Raw genomic sequence first — 20903 nt, 5'->3', positions numbered from 1 at the left:
GTATTGCTATGATTCAATGCAAAGTTTTTGCATTTGGTGTACTGCATTCCAAGATAACAGAATAACAGAGTTGGGAGGGACCTTGGAGATCTTCTAGTCCAACCCTTTGCTCAAGCAGGAAGCCCTATACCATTTCAGACAAATGGTTGTCCAAACTCTTCTTAAAAACCTCCAGTGTTGGAGCATTTATAACTTCTGGACGCAAGTTCTTCCACTGATTAATTATTCTGACTGTCAGGAAATTTCTCCTTAAGGTGGTTCTCTTTTTGATTAGTTTCTACACATTGTATGTTGTCCTGACTTCAGGTGCTTTGGAGAATAGGTTGACCCCTTATTCTTTGTGGCAGCCCCTTAGAGATTGGAATATTGTTATAATTTTACCCAGTGGTGCGATTCAAACAGTTCGCACCACTTCAGGAGAACCGGTTGTTAACTTTCTGAGCAGTTTGGCGAACTGGTTGTTGGAAGAAATCATTAGGGTGGAGAACCGGTTGTTAAATTATTTGAATCCAACCAGTGATGTTACCCCCAGTCCTTCTTTTCATCAAACTAAACATACCCAATTCCTGCAACCGTTCTTTGTATGTTTTAGCCTCTCTTCCCATTTGATATTGGGACATTGCTGATTTACATTACTTTTACTTCTGCCATATTAATTGACATTTATGATTACCCTGAAGGCCAAAAAGTAAAGTAGAAGTACATCATAAAAAACATAAAATAACATTTGTTGTATATGCTTTACATTAAATTACTACTTCTTAAGTTAATGCATATCACTAAGCAGTCACGTTGTGATTAACAGAAGCTACTGTCAATATGAGAATAAATGTGCTTTTGGAGAAAGAAAGCTTCTCCAATAATTTTCCTACTCCAGCAAAAGATCTGTAGATATCTACAGACTGATAATCCTCAGGGTTTAGGCAAGCAGTACCTTGAATTAATATTAATATCAGTCTTTTATTGCCTTCCTCAGACCCTTTTTCTGACATCCCCTTTTTTCTCTGTCTTTCCATTTCTCCATGAAAAAAAGGTAGTTATTTTGTGATTTTTACTTGTACAGGCAGAAAACAATATTCTAATTGAAGAATCACTAAGAAAAAACCCATATCCTACAAAAACTGGCAGAGCAAGCTACTATATATAAATAAGCAACCAGGGAATTTGGAACAATAAAATCCAAATTACTTGTAAAAGTATGGGAGAGAGAGAGAGAAAAAAAGTATAATCCTTAAAAAAGAAGTTGTACCAATTATACAGGTTCCAATTCCACCAAAACATCTAATTTGTCAGAAATTTGATAAATTCCATGCCCTTAGAGACAGCTCTTAAATACAAATTTGACCCAATGTTGTCAAAAAGTTAGAAAACAACAACCATTCACTTAAATATATGCACACAGAGACTTCAGTTTTCATCATTGAGAAGGGGGATAGTGTTATTTATAAGCATTTTATTGAGTTATAGAGTATTATAAAATACAAAATGCAAAATTAAATAGAAGTATAGTGAGGGGGAGGGAGAAAGGAGGAAAAGAAAAAAAGCATAGTCTTCTGACTCTCTCTGTTGCAGTAAAATAAAGCATTAACATCAAATCACAACCTTTTGTTTTTCCATAATAGTATAAGCAAGCCATTTCTACAAATATCTATTAGTCTAATCTGTAAAACCCAAAGTAAGAGTTTCATTCTTTTCCACATCAAGCACAAAGTTTAGAAATGGTCTCCATGTGAAAACTTCTGGTGGGACCCTCAGCTTTAACAGTAAGGGGAACTTTTAGCTTCCCTTCAGAAAGGGGATAGTGTTAATGGATGCCATCTAATTCTGGCAAATATTAAAAATGATGGCCACTTATTACATTTTTTCTTTAGAGTCAATGGAGAAGCATAATGGATTGTTCAAAGCAAGGTTCTATCTTGTAACTAATTTGAAATTAGTTGTCAAAATGGCCCAACGTGAAGTGTTTTTTTTTTATCCAGTGAGATCTGACCTTTACTCTGTTATATATATTCCTAATGCTAGCTTTAAAAACAAACAAAAATGATGGGAAGAGGCTAGGTATATAATCTTCTAGAAAGAATTTGTCTGATTATTATTGGAAATTGATCTCTGCAGTTAACCCTTGACTAATAACTATTCATTTAATGACAATTTGAAGCACTGAAAAAAGTCAATTCACAATAGCCTTAAAATAGCAACAGTTGATGTGTCTCAAAGCATAGAGAACAGTATAAATGCACTGATTTGGGAGATTGACTTCAATGGGAGGTAGACTAGAATTTGGTCATATGTGAAAACCGTTTTGATATCTTTCAGTTTCAAGGTATTCATTATGTTATGTGATGCCATTTCTAAAAGATAGGGAAAATAAAAACAAAGGTCAGATCATTTTTCTATGTTTCTTGCCATTAAAAGCACTCTGATGAAGTAAGATATAATATATTGATACTGCTGCAAAAGCAGAAAAAAAGGTAAAATAATAAACACTTGTTTTCCTTGTATTATTTTCAGGGGTTATGGATATATGGTTCTTTGTATGTGTCACACAAACACACACACACAAACCACACACAGTTGTATACTTAATATAGGCAGATAGATAAATAAACAAACAAATAAATAATGCTTTTGTAATGGTGTGAGTTTGCACAAAGCAGTGGAAATAAGTGGAGCTGGTGCAGACTGGTACAGATTTTGCCATGAGAGGAAATGAAATAACTTGGGTTGCCTAGGGTTGGTAATTAGCAGCATCTAGAAAAGAGAAAAATTTGTAAACATGAGGAAAATAAGATAATGAGAACACAGCATCAAGTGAAGTGTTTCCTATTAGACAACGGAGAACTTGCAAGGGAATCAGAATAAGGGAAATGAGAGGTCACCCTGGAGACATGAAAAGAAAAAATGAGATACAGAATTTGAAAAAAGATATAAAACACAAGAAATTCGAGCAGAAAAATTTGTACACAGGCTGAAGGGCAAGAGAAGACTTTGGGACTTTATCACACAGACAAACTTAACTATATATTCCGGAAGAAAGAGCTAGGAAAGAGAAAAGAAAGTGCTTGGCTTAGGAAAGCAACCAGAAGAAATGAAAAAGAGTTAGAGATTTAAAATGAGATAGGAAGATTACTTGAGAATAATGGAAGAAAGAATATAAGCTTTCAAGTGGAAAAAGAATTCCTCAGTAGTCATGTACTGAACAAGACAAAGGGAGATAAGAAAGAAAGCAGTCTAGTTAGGAGAATACAGTAAATGACAGAATAATTACTCAGGAACAAGAGAAAAAAACCCATAAGGCTTTTCTCCCTAAAGTAGAACTTTAGGAAATCTGCCCAATATATCCAATGGAGAGAAGTGAAGAGTTGGAGAAACATCCAGTGTGTGAGACATTGGAGGAGTGGATCATGATTGGAAGAACCAATGAGTATCCCATTATATTTAAATTGTGAACCTTGAGAAGATATGAGAAGAATCCCAAAGAGGCAAGTGATAGGAATAGAAAATCCTTCCATGAGACTTCAGCAAGACAATTATAGTTATTAAATTGTGTGAATATGTTTCAGATTTAAGAAGGGCAAGAGTTTAAAAGAAGCCTGCTTTTCTTATTGGACAGCAGAAAGAATAAGAGACTACTTTTTCCAAGAAAATAATGACAGAGTCAGAGGTGAATAGGGTTAGGTGGGATGAAAAGAGTCATTCATATTTAGGCTATGGTTTTTTTAAGTTGTAGTTGTAGTTCCATATGTCTTGTTCTAATTCAAATAATAGGCTAGACTTATTTTCACCCTTCTGAAAAGAGAAAATTAAGTTGTTGTCCTTGGGACTTACTGGAATTTCCAGGGATTAGATTTCTCTATCACTGCATGTCAGGAAACATATGCATCTATGGTTCAGACATGATTGCATAGCTATTACATTTATAGGTTTCTGAATGTTAACATTCTGGCTAGGGGGCACTCAAATGCTCCCGGTGTTTTAGGAAATTGCATCAACCAATCAGCAGGATGTGCACCTCCATTGGGATTTAGGAGGTATGTATGTTGGCCCATCTGAAGCTCTCTACAGCAGGGCTGTCAAACTCCTGGCCCATGGGCCCAATGCATCATGTGATGGCCATGGCCATGCCTCATTTAGTAAAGGAGGGGAAAGTCCTGATACGTCATGTTTGACACCCCTCCTCTACAGCCTCTACTTCAGAAGTGGTATTCAGCAGGTTCTGGCCAGTTCTGGAGAATCAGTAGCGGAAATTTTGAGCAGTTCAGAGAACCGGTAAATACCAGCTGTAACTGGAGATTTCCCACCAAGCCATGCCCACAGAACCAGTAGTAAAATAATTTGAATCCCACCTCTGCTCTGCTTATCTATCAATTCCTTCACAGCATAGGTAAGAAGTGATGCCTGCACACAGTTGCAGGAAACTCTAAATCAAGTTTGACTTCCCTTAAAGCCATTTGTTTGCTTGGAGAGTTACCAACAGCTTTGTCCTATAACCGGCTTTAGATAAGAATTAAAAAGGAAGCAGCTATTATTTGAGAGCATAGAGTTTTCCCTTAAAGCACTTTCTGGAACTCAGAACTAGCCACCAGAAAAGTACAAGGCTCCCCAAAGAGAGCTAACACTTTTTCATCCCTCTCTTTTATTTTTTATTAAGAAATACCTAATAAAAAAAGATTAGTGCCATGTTCCACACCTTGTAAGTAAGTTGTTAATTAAAAATAAAGTATCTTTAGTTTTGCTGATTAAAATACAAAACTGTATATTGGCAGTAGTAAAATGACAAGGTTTACCCAAAATCCACGAAGGAAAAGCAAAAGGATTAATGAAGACTGTACCAAATAAAGCAAACAAGGAAAATATTAAACAATGGAATTAGCCAAGGGATGAGGGAAACATGATGTGTTTAAAAAATAATTACAAATGTTGTTCTCTAAACAGCAGAAATAACACAAGAGTTAGCCAGGATCACCAGTTTTTGTCTTTTCCCAACCACTGACATGAAATCTCCACCAGAGTTTTCTGACACCTGCCCTAAAGTTATATTATCTGGCTTCATAGATTTTCATCAAATGTTGAACTGATCATTTGACTTAGACAGCCACTGACAGCACACGGAAGATACAGCAGACAGGTCTCACAAAGTTCTATCTGCTATACAATGTTTAAGCTCTGGAATTTATGTCAAATAAGGAGAAAACATGGTGGGAAATAGAGTATTCTGGAGGATGACATGGCTGCTGATCTGAACCTTGTGTATAAGCAGAATATTTATCAGGTAGTAACCATAAAGCTTTCCCGCTGAGAAAGTCTGTATATTTTCCCAAAGCATCTGTCACTCATGTACAACTGTCTTTCAGTCTTGGAATCCGTTTTCAGCATCACCAAGCAGTTTCCTCACCTGCTGACCACCAATTATCAGCGTGATAAACTGCCAGTGCTGTTTTCTGAAATCTCTCACAGTCACATTGCTAGGATCCAGAAACAACATGACATGACAGCCGTGAAGCTTCATCTCCCCCACATAATTTCAAGGAACAAGAACACTTGCTCAAGGAAAAGAGCAACTGCTGCTACTAAGGGAAATAGCTAAAGAAAGACATTTATTTCATTCGTCTGGCATGATGAAAAGGTAATAAAACATGGCCCCATAGTTACTTGACTTATATAGCAATAGAAGAGAAGAAAAGAGAAGAGAAGATAAGAGTTGGAAGGGACTTTGGAGGTCTTCTAGTCCAACCCCCTGCTTATGCAGGAAACCCTATACTATTTCAGACAAATGATTATCCAATCTCTTCTTTAAAACTTCCAGTGTCGGAGCATTTACAACTTCTGGAGGCAAGTTGCTCCACTCATTAATTGTTGTAACTGTCAGGAAATCTTTCCTTAGTTCTAGGTTGCTTCTCTCCTTGATTAGTTTCCAGCCAAAAAATGTATAAGGTTACATAAGCATTTTACTTCTGCTTTCCAACTGCAGGCACAATTCACAAGAGCTTAGTCTATGAGGTAACACAAAGAATGCCAGAACAAATCTGCTGTATCTTCACAATCAAGTTTTGCTCCATGTTGTTCATGAGTTGATGAATACTGTGATTGCAGGACATATCAAGGCCCAACAGTTGGTAGGTTTCCTAATAGAAAGGAAACTATCACCATTTACTTTCCTAACAAAAGCTGTGAATCTGGGAGATGACAAGTATAGACTGTGGGGTTTATCTGTCCATCAAAATTTGATCTGAAAGATCTGATTTTGATTTACCAGGAAGTGGTCTCTCACATTATGGATCACCTATATGGTCCTGATCTATAGGGTGAGTATAAACTGACAGGAAGGTGAGGCATCTTTGGGGTCAAATGATCAAGATGTGTGAATTTCTTGGTAAAATTCTTGGTAAGGTGAGAGAGGGCTCTTCTCATTTACAAGGATTTCCTACTATCCCATTGGATCAGTCATGACTCACTGTGGTGGGATACCAAGACTGTCCAGATGGGGGCAGGTCCTAGTAGATCATGAGAGAATCTCCTATCTTTTATTACTGAAAAATTCCTACTCTTTTCTGTAAATTGTCTGCAGTACCTGAAACATTGATGTGGAATAACAGAAGCTAGTAACATTTATCATCCTACATCTCTGGTTAAGATACTGTAGATGATCCACAAGATAGGGTGAAGCTAATAAATAGGTCATTTAGTCCTGCCAACAGCTCATGCTGGATGGGCGCCCTCCCATCTTGCCTGTCAATCAGGTTTTTTGCTTATATTTTGTTTTGTTTTTCTATAGAGATCAAGCAATATAGAAGAATAATGCCTTAACTGGCTGGTCACCTCAGGAGAGGAAGCTTCCATCACACAACCAGATAAGAGGAACTGGGGAGATTCCAAGGATTGTGTCAACTGTGTCAAGATTCTGCCAAAGCAAAGCTTGTGTTAGCAGAAAGCTCAGAACATCGCTTTCACCTTAGATCTACATCAGAGGTGGTATTCAGTCAGTTCTGACAGGTTCTGGAGAACCGGTAGTGGAAATTTTGAACCCTGTCCCCATCTATTCACTGCCTCCGGAGTCCCAGCTGATCGGAGACCAGCTGATTAGCTGGGTTTTCTTTTGTTGCCCTGCACAGGAGAACAGAGCTGGAAAGTAGCTTAGTAGGGTAGGGAGGGAATGGGGATTTTGCAGTATTCTTCCCCTGCCACACCACACCCACCATGCCCACCAAGCCATGCCCATAGAACCAGTGGTAAAAAAATTTGAATACCACCACTGATCAAAATACTTTAAAGCTAAGTAGCTTCACCTATGTAAGAAGGAAGTAGCCTTAAAATGGTTAATTAGGCAACCCTGTGTTAGGGGGAATAAGAATGTGCTCTGACTTTGTCTTCTAGAGTCTGCTGTGGAAAACAGAAAAACATTTATGAGATCACTTTCACTTACCAAAGAGTACTTGTCACTATTCACTGAATGTATTCCAGTCATATATTAATTTCAATTGTTCCTCCAATGTTTATTAATATATTACCTTTCTGCCAAGATTCTCAGGGGGACTTAACTTTTTTGAAATTAAAAAAGAGCCCCAGAAGATTATTGAACAATATAATCAAGGTCTTTCAAAGCTCCCTCATTTCTCCCTTTCTGCAATTAATAAACAGAGCTATCACTTTTATGGGTTTGAACTTCTAGTCTCTTAGGACTGTGGTCTAGTTATAATACTGAAATCTCAAGGCTGAACTAATGATTGCTTCCCATTGAACAAAGTAGACCCATTAAAATTCCTGATACCCCATCTTCCTTTTGAAAAGAAAACCACATGCAGTACATTGGCAGTTCTATCATTCCCTTCTTTGGTAGGCAACGGGAAAATAACAATTGACAGTGGGTCAATTTCAACACCACATACTGTAAGATGAACACCTTGAGTTTGTTAAATGCACCAAATAGAAAGTGCCAGGGATTTTAAGGATCCCCTCTCCAAACTGTGTGCTTTTGCAATTCCCCAGTGGAATTTTATCTCAAATCTTCTCTATCAGAGAAGCTTCTCTTATTTAGAGGCTTTGGCTGTGATAAGTGGACCCAGAATCCATCTTCAAAGGTATGTGTCCTAAAGGAAAGGTTGATTCTTCTCTCTGGCTTATGAGAGAGGAAGGGAAGGAGGAATTGGAGTTGAACCCATACCAATTTTATTCTTGTTTAAGATGTGAAGTTGGTAGGTTTTCATTGAGTGAAATGCTCTTTGCATCTTCAAAGCCTGGAGAGATGAAGGGCAAATCCCACTCAGAAGATCCTTGGGAGTATTTCCTTTCCATTGTGGTTTGTCTTGTCTTGTCTTTCTTGTCTCTCACTAAGAAGTCCTTTTGGTTGCATTTCTGGATCATTGACCAAACAAAAGTGGTAATCCCAGAAAGTAGTTTAGAAACACCGGGGCAACCAATAGCATGAAGCAGTACTTTTTCCCTTCCAATTCCCTTAAGAAGATAGGGTTTACACCAGTGGTGGAATTCAAAAAACATTACTACCAGTTCTGTGGGCATGGTGTGGCTTGGTGGGTGTGGCTTGGTGGTCATGGCAGGGGAAGGATACTGTAAAATCTCCATTCCCTCCCCATTCCTGGGGGAAGGTTACCACTGGTTCGCTGAACTACTCAAAATTTCCACTACCAGTTCTCCAGAACTGGTCAGAATCTGCTGAATACCATCTCTGGTTTACACAGTCCTGGAAATATGGAACAGGAATCCTTCAGATTCCTAGCAGCAGATAGAAGTAGAAGTTCATTTTTTAAAAAAATGGGACATGTCCCATTTTTCCACTTGTAATTTAAAACAACATGCCTCTTTCCCCATTTTCTAAGTTTAATCCTCAACAACAGCAACCCCATGGAGGAAGCTGGGCTGATAGATACTTACATGGCTAAAGTGGCCCAGTGAGATTCCATGGTCTTAAATTGGGACAAGTGAGATCATTATTGCTCCCTATAGTGGTTATTAACTGGTTCCCTACTTCCTTTTTAATACAGAAAAGCTATAAATCCAAATTTCCGTCTCATTCTTTCTTTCAATCATTCTGTTCCCTTGCTAAAGTTACATAATTATGAATTAATGCAGCAGAAAATATAAGCTTTTGCCTGACAAAAACAGGTACAATTGTTCTCTTCTATCCCACATGACAAAGTGGAACAGAGAAAGAGTAGATGGATTCTATGAAGTCAGGTTACCAGCATGGCTCACTGCTAAAATATTCAGAAATAAATAACTTGAGGGCATAAATTATCCTACCACTAAGCCACAAGATAATACTCTCAGAAATCCACATTATCTATTCTCTTTACTTTCCTTCTTGGCTCAAACATATACACACATACACCAACACAAAAACACACATCCTATTCAATGGTTTGTAAGCCTGTAGCATAGGTGAACTGCAGAGATATTGATGCAATTTTGTTTTATTGGCAATGCAGAGAGAGAGAGACACAGAGAGAAAGAGAGAGAGACAGAGAGATAGACAGACAGAGAGATAGACAGACAGAGAGACAGAGAGAGAGTGAGACAGAGAAAGAGACAGACAGACAAACAGAGAGACAGAGACAGAGAAGTAACTGTGTATAAAGTTACAAGATTACTTGAAGAAAAATTGCGTTGATCAAGGTGGTATTCTTTTGAAGAGTCAGAAAAAAATTAAATATAAAACTTCAGATTTATAGGGGGGGGGATATGCAACTACTTTTTAAGTTCAACATTCATCCCTAAAACTTGAAAATAACCAACTTCAATTATTTAAAAAGAGATCAATGAGATACCTAGGGAGTTGGGGATAATTAGCTAAGTATTAAATTTAATACTATTCAAAAGAAAATATGGAAGAATGGATTTTACAAAAAGAAACCAGCATGGAGTCTGGTCTTATTAACCTTCTAAGTTTTAAACAATTTGAGAGAGGTCATCCAAAAACACTTTATATTAGTAGTTTAAAATAGCTGTTCACCAACTCACAAATTCTTGAATTGAACGTAACATGGAATGGAAGAGCATGATTGGCTAATAAAGCAGGGATTAGAAATACATGGATTCACATTGGAGAGATATTAAAAGTGAAATACTATCATAGGAGTTGGTGTTGTGACAAGATGCTTTTAATTTAAATGACTTAGAATTATGATTAAATAATAAGATTGGCAAAAATGTTGATAACACAGAAGTGCTCATAGTAATAAAAGTAAAAACAAAAACAAGGATTGCAATGGGCTCCAAAAGTATACCTGAAAACAGTATGGATGGAGTTTAAAATGCAAAGGTGGTTTTTATGTTAAGAAGAGCAAAGTGATACATGATAGCTCTAAAAATCAAAACTTTGGAATTTGAGCTGGCAGTGACTGATCAGGGAAGGGCATCTTAAAGTAATGGTATATTGCTCAATAAAATGTCAAATTTGTACATGCCTGTTGTTCTATCGCCAGGACAAAGCAGATTCGAAGACCGGAGTTGAATTCAGCTCTTTATTAGCAACTAGTAACTTCAACTAAAGTCGAGCCGCGGCAGCCCTTTTTATAGCGGCTGCTCGCGGCTCGTAACCAATGGCATTTATTCAAACTTCCCGCCGCTCAGGCGGCCAATCCGAGACTGTCATTATTAACCAATCGTTAAGCTATATTAACTAACCAATAGAAATGCAGTATTAGAAGTATGTACATGAGTACACTACACCTGTTGTAAAAAAAAAAAAAAAAAGCAAAAATCCATGCCCAAAATAATTAGGAAGAAAATTAAAATAAAATGGCTGATATAGCAATGATTTTATATAATCCTATAGTGAATTTATGCTTAGAATATTTTGTACAGCTCTAGGTATTACATTTATAGAAGGATCTAGCAGAGCTGCAACCAGTTAAAAAAAAAACAGCAAAATTTTTCAGGAGCTATAGAAGCAATTTTATAAGGGAAGATTTCAATGTCTAAGGCCCCTTAGCTTGCAAGTTCAGGGAGGAGATGAAATAATTAGTCAATCATACATGATATGAATGCATTAATTTGGAGAGTTTTTTATACAACAGATAGTTAAACTGGAATTTTTTGCCATCAGAGATGGAAATGATGACCACCATGTTTCATAGCTTTTAAACGACACGTTAGATAAATTTATGGAGGATTTGAGCTATCAATAGCTACTAATCTTGGTGATTACTGATTGATTATGTGCTATTTTGACTCACTGAAACCACATAAATAGATTTTTTTCCCCATGATGAACTGTCCCTAAGCTATTCTTTCATATTTCCCAATGGTACACTCATCACTGTTATAATTGAATCCATTATTTTTGCTGCAGGTTGCCTTGTTGTTCTCTTTTTTCCTGCCTTTCCCAGCATTAGAGTCTTCTCCAGAAAGCTACATCTACAAATAATGTGTCCAAGATAGGATACTTTGAACTTGGTTATTTGTGACTTGAGGGAGAACTCTGGGTTGATTTGTTTGACGGCCTTCCGGTAGGCTTGCTTGGGTGTCTACAGTATTTTCAGAAGTCTTCTCCAACACTAGGTGTCAAGGCTCTTCCTACTTTAAAGTCTTTCTTTAAAGAAGCAAGAAATGGTTGGCAATAATGTATTCAAAATGAGTAAACAATTTCAATGTCAGCCCATCATTAACTTTAAAATATTTTTTCATTTAAATATATGGAACTTTTTGAAAATAAACATTCTATTTGAGATAGCATGTCTATAATGCTAGTCAAGACGGATCACAATTCTTTCTTATTCTTTTTTGCTCTTCACATGGAAGTTTTATTAAAAATAGCATACTTTATCTAATCATAATCTGGCCATTTCTTTTTAACTAATACTTTCTGACATTTATCCTTTGTTATCCTGTTATGTCCAAAAAACTTTATTCAGGGAATAATAGAAGCAATTGCTGCAGAAGAAAGGAAACATTAAGGATGTAGATACACACTAGAACAATTTTTCATTGAGACCCTTAGAAATATTTTTTTCACTGGAACCACCCTTGAGTAAATGTTTGTGCTCTTAGGCAGTTGCTTATTAAAAACAAATGGAATATTGAAGGCTGCATTTAGCCTACACACTGTTTTCCTAAAACATTAAAATAATATAAAAATTAAAGTGTTGCCTCCCAAACACACTTCACAGCTGCTTCATTGAGTTTATTACTGCACCAGCTAAATATTAGATTAATTCTCAAGTATTTCCACTATCTATCAAGGGCATATAGGAAAAATTAAATACTTCTTGCTTTGCTTATTTCAGTGTAGTGCTTATATTCTCTCTGTTCTGCTTTTATAAACTTACAAATGTTAATAACTTTGCTTCAGAAATAATCATGCAATAATGTAGCACAGTTCAGTACATATATAATGATAATTATATAAACATTACACTGAAAGAATGTAGAAATTCTAATAAAAGATTTAAAAGTTAACCTAAAAATAAGCCAGCATACAGTAACCATTAGTTCATTGCAATTGGTATTTGTCCACTGATAGCATGTTTGTAACCTGTGTTCTGAATCTGTTTGATCTACAAATGTCCAATTATAACAATCTTACATGAACACTTATTTCTAACCTATGAAAAAGAGTCTACTGGTAGGCTCATGAGCATCATCCAATTTTTCTCTACTGGTGCAAACCTAAATGTTCTATCATCTTCTGTGGGATCATATGATAATAAGGGAAGTGAGAATCCACTGTTTTCAAGGGAAAAATTATTCTGATTAGCAAAGAAAGGAAGACTAAAATATATGAAGAATGGTTACAGGAACTGGGCTTGGCTAATCTAGTAAAGAGAAGGACCAGGGGAGACATGATAGCAGTCATCCAATAGTTGAGGGGCTGCCACAGAGAGGAAGGGATCAAGCTATTTTCTAAAGCACCCGAAGGCCAGACAAGGAATAATGGATGGAAACTGTACAAGGAGAGTTTTATCCTGGAAACAAGGAGAAACTTTCTGACAGTGAGAACAATCAACCAATGGAACAGCTTGCCCTCAGAAGATGTGGGAGCGCCATCAGTTGAGACTTTCAAGAAGAGAATGGACTGCCATTTGTCAGAAATTATATAGGGTCTCCTGCTTGGGCGGGGGATTGGACTAGATGACCTACAAGGTCCCTTCCAATTCCGTTAATCTATTAATCTGTATTATGGAATTGTTTCCAGATTTTTAATGAAGTTGCAGACTGGGAAAACTCTGGAAGCTGTGAGCCAAAGAGAAAAGGCAGAGGCTAGAGGAAAATGGATGCCCCCCACCACAGCAAGTGAATTGGGAAAAGTCAAAAATCCACCATAGAAGCGTATCTTAGTGAACCTAACCTTTCCCCAAAAGTTTCCCCAAAGGCTGCAGAGATACCAGGAGAGGGCAGCCTGGATAAATCACACTCTACAAGCATTGTGTTCCCCATTCTCATAGGGAAAATCCCTTCCAATCCACCCCCTCTTTTCCCTAATCTCTGCCAGAAACACATCCCCCCACACACACACATATGTGCATACACACACACATATGTGCATACACACACACACATCCATGGCAGGAGCTAATCATGACAACGTGAAAAGTCCTGGACGTGTTAAAAAGTGCCTCCCCCCTTCTGCCTTTCTTTTTCTTGCTCGCTTTTCTTGGGTGTGAGAAAGAAAGCGAGGGGGGAGGTGGTGGTGGGGCTTTGGATGAGCAATGACTGTGGCAGGGAAAGCTGGGATCAAAAGAAGCAGCACGGTGGACAGGCTGGCCAGGCTTTCCAGAGTATACAACAGCAGGCTACAGGTAGGCAAGCAAGGGTGCACGTGGGGCGCTCCTTAGGGCCACTAAAGTTTGAGTTTGACACCCCTGGTGAACACTAATAAGAAAAGAAATCCATGGAAGTTTATAGTCTTGCATAAGCATTATACACACAAGTTTATCGTCTTGTATAAATATAAAATAATTGCTATTGTAAGTAGCATGTTTGCTTTGAGAAAAATGAAATGTGTTTTTCTTTCTTTTTAGAATTCATAGAATGTGTAATCTGCGCTCTGCTAGCTGTCATTGTGGGGACAGACTGTGGACCAGGAGTGCATTATGGCTGATTGAAATCATCCAACCCAGAGATTCTATCCTCTATTCCCTGAACATAGAAAGAATGCTGCAGTGAGATAGTGAGCAGTTGCATTAACCATTAAGCAGACTAAGCACTAACCATTAAGCAGACTAAGCACATGCTTAGGGCACTAACCATTAAGCAGACTAAGCACGTGCTTAGGGCACAAGGCCCAAAGGGGGCATCACAAAGTTGAGAATATGGCTTCGTTTGTACAGTATGTACAAAGGAAGGGAGCACCAAGATGTGTCAGTGCTTAGGGTACCAGTGAGCCTTAATCCGCCATTGGCAGTAAGGTTCCTTGAAAGGTGGTTGTCCCCTTGGGACCCTATTAGAGGGATTGCTTGGGGGCCACCCTTTCATAAAGAAACAATGAAAGAAAGATAGATAGAAGGAACTGCTTCATTTTCCTAGCTTTATTGATTAACCTTGACCAGACAGATAAGGGAGAATATCTAATGGAAGTCTAGATAACTATTGCTTTTATGTATTTTTCCATCTGTATGAGAACTATACAGCTTATTAAAAGAGCTACTGGCATTTAGCAGCTGTAATATGTAATCAGCATGATAATCATAAGGGCAAAAATATCTAAATGGTTTTATTTGTATGCATGTTTGTTTATATAAATTGTCTCCTGCTCCAATTCTTCAGACTCCTAAGCCACAGCAGTCAGCTTTTTTGTTTGTTTGTTTATAAAACTTTTACCTTTAAATGTAAACTCTTAAATATTTCATTGTATTTCTTGCTGTCAAGGCAACCTTGTCTGAGAAGTTTTAAAACAGGGGTGGGGTGGGGTTCAAAAAAACCTGAGATGGCAGATTCAACTATATGATTGAAACCCTGCTCCTTTTTACGTATGTTGTACATGCAAAACACATAAATAAGACTGGAGTTTTGATTTGCAGGCATCATCATGAGTTGGGATGGCACAGTGGTTAGAGTGCAGAATTGCAGGTTACTTCTGCTGGCTGCCAGCTGGCTGCGATTTGGTACTTCAAATCTCACCAAGCTCAAGGTTGACTCAGCCTTTCATCCTTCTGAGGTGGGTAAAATGAGGGCCCAAAATTGTTGGGGGCAATATGCTGACTCTGTAAAAGGTTTAGAGAAGGCTATAAAGCACTGTATCGCAGCATATAAGTCTAAGTGCTATTGCTATTGCTATCTTGAGGTTGGTTTTTTTTTTTTTTATCCTGTACAGTTGGATGCCCTTTTTAAAAGATTAAAAATAGCAAATTTCTTAAGAAGAAGCAAGAAATTCATCTCCCTCATGTCCGGCTCAGTGTAATCTGAATGACTTTAAAGTAAGAACAGCCGGACAGATTTTCAACTACTTAACTGTAGGAATACTAAGTTCCTTTATCAGCCAGTTGCAGTCATTGGCACTTTGGCTTGCATATCTAACAAAGCACTTCATTTTCATTAGACCATTTATAGATCTAACATTTATTTTTCATTGCACTTCGTGTTCTAATCAATCAATTTTTCTAACACCCCATAAAGCCTAATCATTACCCCCCCAGGACTCCCTAGTCATTAGATTATGTGATGACATGCATCTCACTTAGCGCTCTTTAAATGCCAAATACATGATGAACTTGAAACAAATGCATAACGTTTCTAGTTAGAAAAACCAATGAGCTCAAACTATTCTCAGATAAATTGTGCAAACGGTACCCACACACGAGGAGTTTGATGAGTGTTATGAATGTTGCCATCACCACCTGCTCTTATAGAAACTCATACCTGATGATAAAAATAAGACTTGGTGCCAAAGACAGAATATTTTCAATGCACTACCTTCCAGGATGTGGTGATTCAAGGTTGTATTTCTGAAGATCTGCAGCCAAAATGATTATATACAATTTCCTTTTTCTAAATCTGGCTATGTGCAGAAGAAATTGCCAGTGCCTCATCAGAAGAAAACTGAAAACATTTCAAATATTCAAGGAATAGTAAAAAGGTAGAACATGACACCAGCTGCTTTTCCCTTGTTTTTCAGCCTGGGGTGCAAGAAGAGGTATTAGACCAGGGGTGTCAAACTAAATGTCACTGAGGGCCGCATAAGGGTTGTGTTTAATCTTGGGGGGATGGGGTGGGCGTGGCCAGGGTGGACACAGCCAGCTTGATGTTGCTCATGTCGGGGGTGCCTGTGGTGGCCTGAGAGCTCTGCCAGAGAAAAGGGGCTCCTGATAGAGATGGTATTCAGCAGGTTCTGATCAGTTCTGAGAGAACCGGCAGCAGAAATTTTGAGTAGCTCAGAGAACCAGCAAATACCACCTATGACTGGAGATTTTACAGTATCCCTCCCCTGCCACGCCCACCAAGCCACGCCCACAGAACCGGTAGTAAAAAAACTGAATCCCACCACTGGCTCCTGAGCTCTGTTTTGGGCTGCAATAGACTCCTGCAGCTCTTTGCCAGCAAAAACGGAGTCAGGAGGGCCGCATGCAGCTTTCCCAAGCTCCATTTTCACTGGCAGAGGTACCTCAGGCCAGCCCTTTGCTGTTTCCAGGGCTGCCCCACAAGCCAGATCTAAGCATCCCACAGGCCAGATCTGGCCCCCAGGTCTTAAGTTTGACACCCCTGTATTAGACAGTCCATGTTGAATGCCAACCTGCCAGAGAGAGCAGCTTCATGCACTTCCTATATAAGGTTTTCTTAATGCGGGGCCATCCAAACTTGGCAATTTTAAGACTTGTGGGTTTCAGTTCCCAAAATTCTGGCTGGGGATTTCTGGGGGTTGAAGTCCACAGGTCTTAAAATCATCAAAATTGGACACCCCTGTCTTAACATTTTATATATTTTTAAAAATAATTTATTTGGTTTGATCAAAGTTGTGAATACTTTTTGGCAGCCTGTCTGCCAACTGCAAACCCAGCATAAACGGTGTTGCATTTTTGATGTTTTTGTTTACATATATAGGGAATGCTGATTGTTGCTCCTGAAAATCAGAAAGGAACTATCTGCAAATCCTTCTTAATGCATTCCAATAAGATGTGTAAAATGTATCCTGAATGCTGACACATAGCAAAGTTTGATAAACCAACCGAACCAATATTATACTATTAGTTTTTACATGTATTAGCTCAACATAACATTAGCAAAGTCAACCAAGGAGGGCACACACAAAAACATGTCATACTTTTTGTATTATCTATAGTTAAATAACAGCATTGCCCAACCCAGTGGTGGTGTTCAGCAGGTTCTGACCAGTTCTGGAGAACCGGTAGCGGAAATTTTGAGTACTTCAGAGAACTGGCAAATACCACCTCTGACTGGAGATGTTACAGTATCCTTCCCCTGCCACACCCACCAAGCCACGCCCACAGAACCAGTAGTAAAAAATATTGAATCCCACCACTGGCCCAACCCTTATGAAACCTACCTATCCAGCCACACTTGCACTAACAGCTCCATAGAAAAGGTGTTTGGGGATTTGTTGAAATATAATTTATCAGTCAAGACTGAAAATGGCCTTCTTCTTTTGATTGGACTTATCTTGAAGCATATTACTCCATCCAGGCTAAATCAAGAACAGTAGGGATATGAGTACTCACTAGGCAGAGCAGAAAACATTTGACAACAAATAAGTCACAGAATAACAAGTCCAACTGCAGTGCTCAGAGGAACCACATTGTGTTTCGTGCTTGGGACTCAAAATGGCTGTTCAGAGGTCCAATAATTTTGTACTGTCTGCTGTCTAGCAAATTGGCTGTAGCAGTTTTTAGTAGCAGAAGCTTCTGAATCCAAAGCAAGTACAGTACAATAGATCACTGCTTCTCGGTGCATTTGAGATATCAGATTTATTATTTATTCTTCTCCTATGCTTGCTCTTTCTCTCCTTCCCTCCTTCCTTCCCTCCCTTACACAGATGCACACACAGAGACAAGTGCTTAAGGTGCTGAACAGTGTGGAACATGGATAGATTTGATTCATAATTAAATATGTGTAATTCCAACACAGATCAAATGTTGAATTGGTTACAAAAGGCTGTACTATTAATGTCGGTTTTCATCGTGGCCTTTTCTTCTTCCTGATAAATTCCTTTATTTTCAATATTTAATTTGGAGCCTTTCCTAATAAAATAGTTAAAGTCCTCTTAAACTGGGGAAGAGGAGAGGAAGGCACAAGGTCCCTGTATTTTGCTTAGTGAAACAAAAGAGCCTGCTTTCAGATGAGAAGGCTTTTGCTTTTCATTATTTTATTATGCGTAATGTTGAAAATGTTCAACTGATCAATAGAAGAATGAAGCTGTTGCAAGCTGATCTCTGTGGAGTAAAAATAGTGTGGAGAGCTCGGGGAAGAATTATAGGGAAAGCAAATTAAATTTACACATTTCAGATAATCAGGCACGTGGTTTACCCTCCGTGGGTTCTGTAATCTAGCTTTTCTTAATTACATTCTTTGTAAGATGCATTGTTTGACTTTTCCCTCCATGGACTTCTTTTTTTTTTTTTTTTTTTTTGCTGGGGGAGATTGCATTGTAATTACTAAGCTCTTGGCATTATTTCTGTGTTTATTATGAAATGTCAAGATTTTGAAAGGAACATTTCATGCACTGTATCATGTCAATCATTTTCTTTTGTGACATGGAACACCGTGAGACAGTCTTTTCTTCATATATGTTATTGTAAATAGGCTAGATCAGTTTGTTTGCATAGCAACTAAAAACGAGCATTTACTGTAAACATATCAGCTGGAAAAGCAGATGCAGGCCTGCTGACAGCAGGGCCCAATTACTTCATTGCACAGCCCAGGAACATAGTCAAACTTGGAAAAAAAACATGTATAGGCTTAAGGACAGATTGACTTGCTGTCTGTGACTGGTACAATTAGTCTTCCCTTAAATTCCCAGAGCTGGGTGGTAGAATGCAAGCCAAATATTTTTTTTAAATTTCTGTGTAGTTTTACAGCAGAAGATAGGCTTCAGCATTTATACCAAGCTCAGAGTATGAGGACCCTTCATAGATGTCCCTAAAACTCTTCTGCATCACAAAAGGCTTCAAGGAAATCTCCCAAAACTAACTTTGGAAATTCTACAAGATGTCATTGGCACAATTAGAAATGATATTTGTTTACAAATAATGAATACGGTCATCCTTGACTTACAGCCATTCATTTAGTGACCATTCAAAATGACAACAGCCCTGAAAAAAATTTGACTTACAACCAGTCCTTGAACTTATGACCATCGTGGCATCCCTGTGGTCATGTGATCATAATTAAAGTGTTTGGCAGTTGGCCTGTATTTACAATGGTTGTAGAGTCCTGTGGTCTTGTGATTGCCATTTACAACTTCCCAGTTGGCTTTTGACAACCAAAGTCCATTGGGGAAGACTGATTTACTTAATGATTATGTAACTCACTTAACAACTGCAGTAATTTGTTCTGTCTCACTTGTAGCCACAAGTGAGAGTCCAAATGTCCCAAGAAATAAACATGAACAAATAATACCAGAAACCACAGAGTTAACTTTTCTCTGTAATCGTCGTTGGCAGCTTTCCCAGAAACTGTCTTCAAGCCGAGATAATGAGCCACAAGATGATTCAGGAACAGGAGGCTTCTTCAAAGCTGCACAGTAATTAACAAAGTTTGATCCGGACAAGGACCGTTAACTAACACGCCTCCTTATATTCCTTGAAGGGGCATGTCAGTCTCTCTAATTAGTCTCTGACTTGACATTTCTTTTCAAATTGTGCTTGACGTCTCAACCTGCGTCTAGTCCTTGCATCAACCCAACATTCGTCATCACTCAAGGACTCTAGTATGTTCTGTGGATCAGCTGCTGACACCTGAGGCATGATTGATGTGGAAGGTTCAGGAGAGGATGGTGTTTCCGACACTCCCTCATCCTCCTGACTCACGTCTGCATCTCTCATGAGAGCAGGCTCCAATTCCAATGCCAAACCTTCCTCATCACTCGAACCTGTGTCTTCTGATACATCAGACTCAAAGCTCACAGCAGGCTCAAACCTTCCAGTCACAACACTATCCCTCACCGCAGGGCCCTTCCCCTGAGTCTGATGATCCAGATGTGGTTTCGATGGGAATTGTGCATGATATAGCCGGATAAGGTCCGGGGCATGCACCTTGGGCGCATCCTCCCAGGAACGAATCTCTGTTTCATTTTCCAGCCTCCCTACGAAGTACTGAAATCGTCCCTTCAGCCATCGTGAATCGTAAATGCCAACCACCGTGGTATCAACAACAGGATCAGCGCTGGGCCCAGATGGAGGACCCGTATCGTCGGGAGAACGGAGAGTACACAATGGGGTGTCAGGTACCAAAAGGGAGCGGTGGAAGACAGGGTGAATGCGCATGGAGCGCGGTAGGGTGAGCCGATAAGCCACGGGATTGATAACCGCCTCGATAGGGAAGGGACCAATAAAGTGATGATCCAACTTCCTAATCGGATGATCGACCCGGAGATGCTTCGTGGACAACCACACCTTGTCTCCCACAGCCAGCGGAGGCATCGCCCGACGTGAACAATCCGTGAAACGTTTATAGTCTGCTTTCGCTAGTTCCAATTGTCTGGAAATCAATTGGTGCACCGCATGTAATTCAGACAAAAAGTCTCGTGTCTCTGGAACCGGAGAATGCAAGATCGACAGGGGGGAAAACCTCGGATGGTAACCCACATTTGCATAAAAAGGCGTCATATGGGTGGAGGTGTGCTGAGAATTATTAAAAGCAAACTCCACCAACGGAAGATAGGTCACCCAGTTGTTTTGCCATTGATTAACAAAACATCTGAGGAATTGGGCGAGGATGCCAATTACTTTTTCAGTCCCACCATCGGTTTCCGGATGGTGAGCCGACGCTAAACATAC

The sequence above is a fragment of the Notechis scutatus genome, chromosome 2 (genome assembly GCF_049901735.1).
Source record: "Notechis scutatus isolate UNSWTSFEM ecotype Mainland chromosome 2, rNotScu1.2, whole genome shotgun sequence".
Lineage (NCBI taxonomy): Eukaryota > Metazoa > Chordata > Lepidosauria > Squamata > Elapidae > Notechis > Notechis scutatus.
This window is presented reverse-complemented; position numbering follows the sequence as displayed.